At 36.5% G+C, this 10,235-nt stretch overlaps 1 pseudogene; it reads left to right on the top strand.

The window, feature by feature from the left end:
• Positions 1-1,452: 1,452 nt before the first annotated feature.
• Positions 1,453-2,662, top strand: LOC118353121 (TATA box-binding protein-associated factor RNA polymerase I subunit D-like; annotated as a pseudogene).
• The last annotated feature ends 7,573 nt before the right edge of the window (positions 2,663-10,235 follow it).

Raw genomic sequence — 10,235 nt, 5'->3', positions numbered from 1 at the left:
AAGGGGAAGGGACAGAAAATGAATGGGAAATATCAGTGAGGGTGACAGAACATGAGAGACTGGGAAATGAACAAGGGGTAGCAGAAGGGAGGTGGTCGGGGGGTTGGGGTGACTGGGTGATGGGCACTGAGGGGGACACTTGGCAGAATGAGCACTGGGTGTTATGCCATATGTTGGCAAATTGAGCTCCAACAAAAAATTAAAAAAAAAAGAGTCAGATGCTTAACTGACTGAACCACCCAGATGCCCCTGTTTCTTTCTTTTTCTTTCTTTTTTTTTTAAGTTTTTGCCTCTTATAGATTCTGTATTTTAGATCCAACTTTATTGTCTGTTACTTGCATTGTGAACATCTTCCCCAAATTTAAGAGGATCAAAAAGAGGTGAAGCTTTGAATATTAATGTACTCACATTTATCAATTTTCTAAGGCTTATGCCTTTTCATGTCTTCAGGAAAATTGTTTTCTTCTAGTAGGTCATAAAAGATGCTATCACTTTATGTTTCAAAATTTTACTTTTTAAGCACATTGGAATTTTGTATATGGTGTATGAAAGACTTTTTTCCCCATAGAGGTGACCAGTTTTTTTCATTATTTCTTAACATTTATTCTTCATTTGTAATGCCAAAGCCCAATATATCCATGAGGTTTTTTTATAGGTGCTGGTCTCTGTTCCATTAATCTACTTGTCTATCTTTGCACTATCACATTGTTTTCATTATTTGCTACTAACCATGACCAGATTTTAGATATCTGATAAGGTGGTCCTCCTGCTCTATCCTTCATGGATTTATTTTTTTAAATAATTCTTGGACACTTCTTCTCCCCTTTTAATTGTAATTTTAGTTTATTGAATTATTTGAAAAAGGGTTTTGAGAGTTTTTAAAAAGGCAGTAAATTTATAGATTTATTTTGGAATGATTGATCTGCTTGTGATATTGACTTTTTCATTCCAGGCATATAACTCTTCATTATGTAAGCTGTCTTTTATCTCCTTCAACAATAATTAATGTTTTTCTTCATAAAGTTCTCATATATCTTTTATTTCTTTTTCTTGCTTTGTTATGATTAGTACAAGATTAAATAGAAGTAATGATAATGGGCTTATTTCCTTTTATCTTAACTTTGAAGGGCACATTCTTTACATTCAGTCACTGAAGATAATTTATTAGAGTTTTCTGCTGGATATCTTTTATGAGGTTTGGGAAGCCCCCTTCAATTTCTTGTGGGCATAAGTCTTTTTTTTCCCCAATCTTAATAATTGCTGAATTTTATATCATAATTTTCCATACTTATTGAGAAAATAAATTCACTTTTAATCAGTTAATTATTAAATTGCTTATTAGATTTATTTTTTATTTTTTGCTTAATAGATTTCTTAATGTTAAATCATTATTTTAATCCCAAGATGAGTTTTCTTTAGTCACAATTATTTAAAAGCTACATTACTGTTTTCTTTCCGCGTGGTTGTTGAGAACTCTGAAGCAAACAAGTGGTGAATACAATTTGGAGAGGACTTGGGGGAGGATAAGTAACGAATTTTCTCAACCTATAATGGCATCTAATTCAGCTGTAGAAATTGACAATGAAAGTGATAATTCTTCTGGTAGCAGCTTATTTAAGACTCAGTGTGTCCCTTACTCACCAAAACAGGGGCAAAGAAACCCTATTAGAAAGTTTGTTCGTTCATCTGGAGGTGTTGAAGCAAGGGATTCATCTAGTGACTCCTCTTTTGAACCAAGACCACTGACTTTAAAAGCTATTTTTGAAAGATTAAAAAAAAAAGAAATGTAAAAAGAGGAAATATAAGCCAAAAGAAGACCAAGGGGAAGACCAGAAGGAAGAAAAACCACTAGACGCTCCCAAATAAATAAGAAACAAGTTAAAGACAAAGGATCTGGGTTCCCATTTTTAGAATCTGAGAATGTAAAAAAGCCATTACCATGGAGAAAGATTTTAAGCTTTGAGCAAGCGGTGGCAAGAGGATTTTTCAACTACCTTGAAAAATTGAAGTAAGAATACTATCTCAAGGAATCCTTGAAACAAATGAATGTTGGTGAAGATTTAGAAAGGGAAGATTTTGACAGTCGTAGATACAAATACTTGGATGATGATGGATCTCTCTCTCCTATCGAAGAGTCAGAAACAGTGGAAGAGGCTGCAACAACTCTTGAACATGATGATGGATGTGATATCAAACTGGTGGACAATAATGAATTCATAGTAAGTTCTGAAATACCAAAGAAAATGAATCTGTATTTAGGACAAGAGGAATATACTGAAGAAGCTGCTTCGTCTAAAGAGAGAGCATCAAAATCCAAAAACATGGAACAGAGGATAGAATGGTCTGAAAAGGAAGAGATAGGAATATGAATATTAAGGCTTTTCACTTGAAAACAGTGTCTGGACTTAAAGTGGGGAGTTTTTGAAGTATGTCCATATTCAAGTGGAGATCCAAGAAGACCTCTGGACAGTGACAGCTGTGGATTGAACAAAAGTTTGTTTTATTTTATTTTGTTTATTTTATTTATTTTTTTTTCAAAAGTTTGTTTTAATAGTGCTATTTTGAAGATCATCACTCTGGCTTTGGTGGAACTATGGTGATTGGCGGCAGAAGGAATCACATGTCAAATATCTTAAATAAAAATTTTATTAACTTTGTCAAATATCTTAAATAAAAATTTATTACTTAAAAAATAAAATAAAATAAAAGCTACATTACTGAAGTAATTACCTACTACATTACTTAGGATTTTTGCTTCTATAGTTGAGAATAGCTTATAAATTTTTCTTCTGGTACTTTCCTACTCCAGTTTATTTATGAAGTACATGTTAGCATTTACAAAATAAGTTTCACAAATATTTATTCATAAATTTAGGAGAACTTTTCTTATTTTTCAGACCATAAAAACAATCTATATAAGTACAGGTTTTACCCCTGGAAGTTTGGTAAAATTTGTAACATTGTATGGGCTCTTTGCCTCTACTTGGGGCCAAGTTTGATGAGACTGATTTCTTTAATGGGTATAGGTCATTTTAGTGTTTTAATTTCTTACTGAACAAATTTTGTCATTTTTGCATTTTTAAAATTTTTAAAATTTTTTCTTCATTTTTTCACAGATTTATAGATATTGCACACATTTTCAAATTTAGTTGCATAAAATTATTCTTAATTGCCTTTTATATTATAATTTTTATTTTTATCTGTGGGTATGTCCTCTTTTCCATTTCTAATATTGATTCCTTTTCCCTGACACTGTCCCTTCTGGCCACTCTCAGCTTGGTCACATTTGGCAGAATTTGGCTATTTTTATCTTTCCAAATAACTGTCTTTTGTTTGTTTGTTTTTTAATGAATTTTATCTTCTACTATATTAATTTCTGCCTTTATTTTAAACACTTCCTCTCATATACATTCTTTAGGTTTAGTTTGCTATGAATATTCTTACATTGAAATTGTACTTTGCTCATTAATTTTACATTTTTTCTAATGTATATTTAAAGTTATAAATTTGTTTCTTAAATATAATTTTAACTTTAACACACAAATTTTGATGTAACATTTTTTAAATTAATTTTTAGTTTTACTATATCATACTAAAGGTATATTGCTCAGAATTGTAGTAATTATTTGGTATTTTTTGAGATATCCTTAATGGCTTAGAAAGATTTTTAAGGACAATTTTCCATATGTAGGTTTATATATAACTCTGGATAGAATCCTTCTAGAGAAATTAGAGAAGTTTTTTCTTGTATGTCATTTGAATATTATATATTTTTACTACTTTTTGGCTACCCTATTTTTGGTTTCTGAAAGACTTATGTTCAAATCTCCTAATACCATTCTGTATTTGTGTTTGTTTCTATTTATAATTATGCTAATTTTTTGCTTAATATATTGCAAGATTAACAGGCTCAGGAGTTTTAAGTCTCTCTGGTAACTTTCTTTTTTATGATGAAATTAAGACTCTTCATCATAATTTATAATAACTTCTATAATTTTTCTTTTTCTTTTTAAGATTTTATTTATTTGAAAGAGAAAGAGAGCGCATTTGTGTGCACTAGCAGGGGGGAGGGGTAAAGGGAGAGGGACAAGCAGACTCCCCATTGAGAAGACAGCCCAATGGGAACTTGATCCCGGGATCTTAGGATCATGACATGAGCTGAAGGCAGACACTTAACTGACTGAGCCACCCAGGCACCCCAACCATTATAATTTTCTAGTGTTTTTAATGGATACATCATTTTTTTCTTTTTTCCTGATAACTCTATTTATATAACTGTATTTTCAAACTTTCAGTGTCCACATGTGTCCTCTTAAAACATCATATACTTAGATTTCTTTTGAAAACCTAGTGTCAATTATGCACAGCATACTACATTTAAAATCCAGTCTGAAGGACGCTTGGGTGGCTCAACAGTTGAACGCCTGCCTTTGGCTCAGGGCGTGATCCCAGAGTCCTGGGATTGAGTCCCACATTGGGGTTCCTGCATGGAGCCTGCTTCTTTCTCTGCCTGTGTCTCTGCCTCTCTCTCTCTCTGTGTCTCTCATGAAGAAATAAATAAAATCTTAAAAAAAAATAATAAAATCCAGTCTGAATGTCTTTCCTTAACCATTGAGTTTGTTTACACGTATTATGATTATTGATTTATCTTGCATATTGCTATTATTTTATTTTGTGTTTTCTATATACCATGCTTTTTATTTTAAATTCCATTGTTCATTTTACTTATTTATTGAAGTTTAATTGGCATACAATGTTATATTAGTTTCAGGTGTACAACATACTGATTTGACAATTCTATACATTATTCAAAGCTTACCAAATAAGCATAATCATGTTATATCTCCTATGCTGTACTTTTCATTTCTGTGATTTATGTATTTTGTAACTGGAAGTTTGTACCTCTTAATGCCCTTTATCTATTTTGTCTATCTTTCCCCCACCTTCTCTCTGGCAATCACCCATTTGTTCTCTGTATTTAAGAGTCTGTTTAGTTCTTTGTTTGTTCATTTGTTTTGTTTTTCAGACTCACATATGAGTGAAATCATAAAGTATTTGTCTCTCTCTGTCTGACTCATTCTACTTGGCATAATACTCTCTCTGTCCATCCGTGTTGTCAAGATTCATTTATTTTTTTTAAATCTCCTCAACCACCCTCTACTGATTTGGAAGTTATATCTTATAATTCTGTTATTTCCATGGCTTTCCCTAAAATTTGAACATACATATGAAAATACATATTTGCTTTAACAAAGTCTAAAGCTAATAGCTCTATATTTCTTTCAAACAAGAAAACTCTTATATCCCTTTAACTCTGATCACCAACTCCTATTTCCATGTTTTCTATCATTTTGATCTTTTCTTGTTTTAAACACCATCCAATTTGTCCTTATTTTTTTAAAAATTCAATGCTTATTTCAAATGTTTTTTATTATATTTACCAATTTGGTTACATCGCTTCGCACAAACCACTCTTTCCTCTCAGATTTAATTATTATTAAAGTATATCCTTTGGTAGTACTTACAGTGGATATTTGTGTGGGCAATATCTTCAGTGTATTTCTTCAAATATTTTTATTTTCCACTCCCTCCTACTTAATAGTTTAACACTTAGAAGATAGTATTTCATTGTCCTTTGGCCTCTGATGTTGCTGATGAGAAGTTTATTATTTTTAAAAGGAATCTGTCTTTTCTCTCTTATTGAATTAGTTTCTTTTTTAATCTGGTTTTAATGTTTTACAGTTTCTCTTCCACTTGGATTTATTTTTATTTTTTTTTCTCTGAGCTCACTATGCTTCTACAATCCAGGAGTTCATGTCTTTCATCAATTATTGAACATTCTTGGTTATTATGTCTTTTTGAATGTGGAAAAAGATGGTAGGAGCCAAATTATGACTACAGAATGGAGCATCTTTCCATTTAGCCTTGAAGAAAATCATTCACTAACATTTCACAGAATCTAGGCTATAACAGTTGGGAGGCAAGGGGCAAGAGAAAACATAGGCTTTTCAGAGCTCAGTTACTGAATTGAGTCACAATCTGTTTCCAATATTATGCTGTAGCAAATCAAGACATAAAGATGATAGCACATAGCATCCAGGATTCCAGTTGAGGGGTAAGGAGGAAGACTATAGGGCATCTAATATATTCATTGATTGAATGATTAATTCATTTATTCTTCAAATGTTGATTAATATGTTCTAAGTGCCAGGCAATGAATTATGCTTTTGAGATTTAGAGATGAGTAATATTTATATCTTAGATTTCACTAGAGCCTGAATCAAGTGACTCAGTATTTATTATTCAAAAAAGAGAAATCCATTTTCAAACAAATTTTTCACTTAACCATTCCTAGGTTTATTAAGGTGCTTTTAAAAGTCTTTTTTCAGTACATTTCTTTCATTCAAAATATTGGCTATATCATACATATGTCTTCTTATGCTGTTTAGCACAGCCTATAGTGTCAGGAGATTGGCTTCAAATGACCTGACTTAAGTTAGGCTGTTTTATTTATGGAAGTAGAACTCCATGTGGGGTAATGAAAATATCATCTTTGGAAGAATGCCTCTTCACACCTTCCCAAGGGTCAGACTCTTTAATGAGGAGCTCAATGACCTTGTGCAGTTTCTCTGGGGAGTGGCCTTGAAAATTTTCCAGTTAAAGGAAGGTCTGAAATTTTAGATGTTATCATTAATGAATATGAAAACTAATGGGAGTTTTATTGTTTTAATTCTGCATCAAGGGAATAAGTTGGATGTTCACAAAAAGAAAGTAGGATCAAATTTGAATAAAGCTATGTGTTCTTTTGTAGAATAATGCAAAAATTTCAACTTTGAACATGTTTGTAAGGATGAAGGGAGAAGTCTTAGAGAAGAACTTCTGAAAGCAAATATGCATTAGTCCTGAGCACGTTATGTTTTTTTAATCTAATAAAAATACATAGTAAAAGACTGCTTTAGCAAAAAGTCAACATGAATGCAAACCTCAATTGGAGTGGAGAAAGTAAGCATATCAGAGTTTTGTTTTAATATCCTAATTGCTAGTTGGTAAACATGTCATCATGTTCTTTGATGTGCCGCTCCCCTTCAAAAAACAAAACAAAACGAAAGCATGACTTTCTCAAGATTCTCATAAGACTGATTAAGTGATCATACACCTAAGATGAGAATTGTACATTATAATTTCTATCTTTCCTCTAGACAGAAGTTTAGTCTGATTGTATTTTGATTGTTTTTTTAATTATAAAAGTAAATAACTTTACTCTTTTCCCAGATACTTTACTATTTTAGTTAAAATTCTCTTAATCAAGTAAGACATACACTTCTCCAGGGATTCTGATAAAGCCCTTCTGGCAGTTGGAGACCAATGATGGTCTCCAATGAACCATGCTTCCAGGTATTCACAGCCTCATAGAGTCCTCTTCCATATTATACCTGTGCAGGCAGGTAATTAAAACATATTTGTTTTTGGAAGCCTGGAACTACCATGTAAGGAGTCCAACTACCTTGCTAGTGAAGTCACATAGAGAGGAGAGACCCTGAGGCAACATGGCTAGGGAGAATGGACAGCCATTCTGGTGTCCTCATTGATCCTGGATAGAGAAATATCAGTCTCTGTTACAATCTATTTGTAACCTTGTCACAATCTATCTGAGTAGGTCTCCTCGCTCTCCATCTCATCACCTCACTTTTATTGAAAACTGCTTATACAATGAGATTTGGGGCAGGAAGGAGGATGAATGACATATTGTCAGAAAAGTCTTTGTAGACAAGAGGTGTGTTTTTTTAAATACCATGCTTAAGACATTTTATGTTAAAGAGCCAACATTATAATCTTGCTTTCCACTTCATACTTCTATAAACTTTTATATCCATACATATAACTTCATATCTCAGCTGAGGAAAGGATTCAGAAGAGCTAAATAGCCAGAGCTATACTATAGTACAATCTTCCCAAACTGATCTATGGGTCCACTGTATTCCCAACTGAAATTTCAGAATTGGATGTGAGAGATGGTGGGTTGACAAGATTATTTTAAATTCTATATGGAAATGCAAAGCCCGGAAAGGAGGGGCGAGATGGCGGAAGAGTAGGGTCCCCAAGTCACCTGTCCCCACCAAATTACCTAGATAACTTTCAAATCATCCTGAAAATCTATGAATTCGGCCTGAGATTTAAAGAGAGACCAGCTGGAATGCTACAGTGAGAAGAGTTCGCGCTTCTATCAAGGTAGGAAGACGGGGAAAAAGAAAGAAAGACACAAAAGGCCTCCAAGGGGGAGGGGCCCCGCGAGGAGCCGGGCTGAGGCCGGGTCGAGTGTCCCCAGGACAGGAGAGCCCCGTCCCGGAGGAGCAGGAGCTGCACCGACCTTCCCGGGCGGAAAGGGGCTCGCGGGGAGGTGGAGCAGGACCCAGGAGGGCGGGGATGCCCTCGGGCTCCCGGGGACACTAACAGACACCTGCGCCCCGGGAGAGTGCGCCGAGCTCCCTAAGGGCTGCAGCGCGCATGGCGGGACCCGGAGCAGCTCGGAGGGGCTCGGGGGCGGCTCCGCGGAGGGGGCTGCGGGGCGGGAGCAGCTCGGGGGGCTCGGGGGCGGCTGCTCCTCGGAGGGGGCTGGGGGGCGGGAACAGCTCGGGGGGCTCGGGGGCGGCTCCGCGGAGGGGGCTGCGGGGCGGGAGCGCGAATCCAACAGCGCAGGCCTCGGAGCACAGGGCGCCGGGACACAGCCCAGGATCCGGCCTCCCCCGGGACAGGCAGAGGCCGGGAGGGCCCAGGACAGCGAGGACGCTCCTGCCCCGAGCAGAGCAGATCAGCGGCCCCGCCCGGAGCCTCCAGGCCCTGCAGACGGAGAGCTCTGGAGGTACTGCAGGGGCTGACTCCAGGGCTGCAGAGCTGGCCCCGCCACTGCGGTTGTTCCTCCTGGGGCCTCACGGGGTAAACAACCCCCACTGAGCCCTGCACCAGGCAGGGGCAGAGCAGCTCCCCCAAGTGCTCACACCTGAGAATCAGCAGAACAGGCCCCTCCCCCAGAAGACCAGCTAGACGGACCAGTTCCAGGGGAAGTCAAGGGACTTAGAGTATACAGAATCAGAAGATACTCCCCCGTGTTTTTTTTTTCTTTTTTCCTTTTTTTTTTTTTTTTTCTTTTTGATTTGTTTGCTTCCCCCACCCCTTTTTTTCCCTTTCTTTCTTTTTCTTTCTCTTTTTCTTCTCTTTTTTTTTCTTTTTTTCTTCCTTTTTTCTTTTTTCTTCTTCTCTTTTCTTTCCTTCTTTCTCTCCTCTCTTTTTCTCCTTTTCCCAATACAACTTGTTTTTGGCCACTCTGCACTGAGCAAAATGACTAGAAGGAAAACCTCACCTCAAAAGAAAGAATCAGAAACAGTCTCTCTCCCACAGAGTTACAAAATCTGGATTACAATTCAATGTCAGAAAGCCAATTCAGAAACACTATTATACAGCTACTGGTGGCTCTAGAAAAAAGCATAAAGGACTCAAGAGACTTCATGACTGCAGAATTTAGATCCAATCAGGAAGAAATTAAAAATCAATTGAATGAGATGCAATCCAAACTAGAAGTCCTAACAACAAGGGTTAACGAGGTGGAAGAACGAATGAGTGACATAGAAGACAAGTTGATGGCAAAGAGGGAAACTGAGGAAAAAAGAGACAAACAATTAAAAGACCATGAAGATAGATTAAGGGAAATAAACGACAGCCTGAGGAAGAAAAACCTACGTTTAATTGGTTTTCCCGAGGGCGCCGAAAGGGACAGAGGGCCAGAATATGTATTTGAACAAATCATAGCTGAAAACTTTCTAATCTGGGAAGGGAAACAGGCATTCAGATCCAGGAAATAGAGAGATCCCCCCCCAAATCAATAAAAACCGTTCAACACCTCGACATTTAATAGTTAAGCTTGCAAATTCCAAAGATAAAGAGATCCTTAAAGCAGCAACAGACAAGAAATCCCTGACTTTTATGGGGAGGAGTATTAGGGTAACAGCAGACCTATCCACAGAGACCTGGCAGGCCAGAAAGGGTTGGCAGGATATATTCAGGGTCCTAAATGAGAAGAACATGCAACCAAGAATACTTTATCCAGCAAGGCTCTCATTCAAAATGGAAGGAGAGATAAAGAGCTTCCAAGACAGGCAGGAACTGAAAGAATACATGACCTCCAAACCAGCTCTGCAAGAAATTTTAAAGGGGACTCTTAAAATTCCCCTTTAAGAAGA

This window comes from Canis lupus, chromosome 32 (assembly GCF_003254725.2).
Source record: "Canis lupus dingo isolate Sandy chromosome 32, ASM325472v2, whole genome shotgun sequence".
Classification (NCBI taxonomy): Eukaryota; Metazoa; Chordata; class Mammalia; order Carnivora; family Canidae; genus Canis; species Canis lupus.
This window is presented reverse-complemented; position numbering and strand designations above follow the sequence as displayed.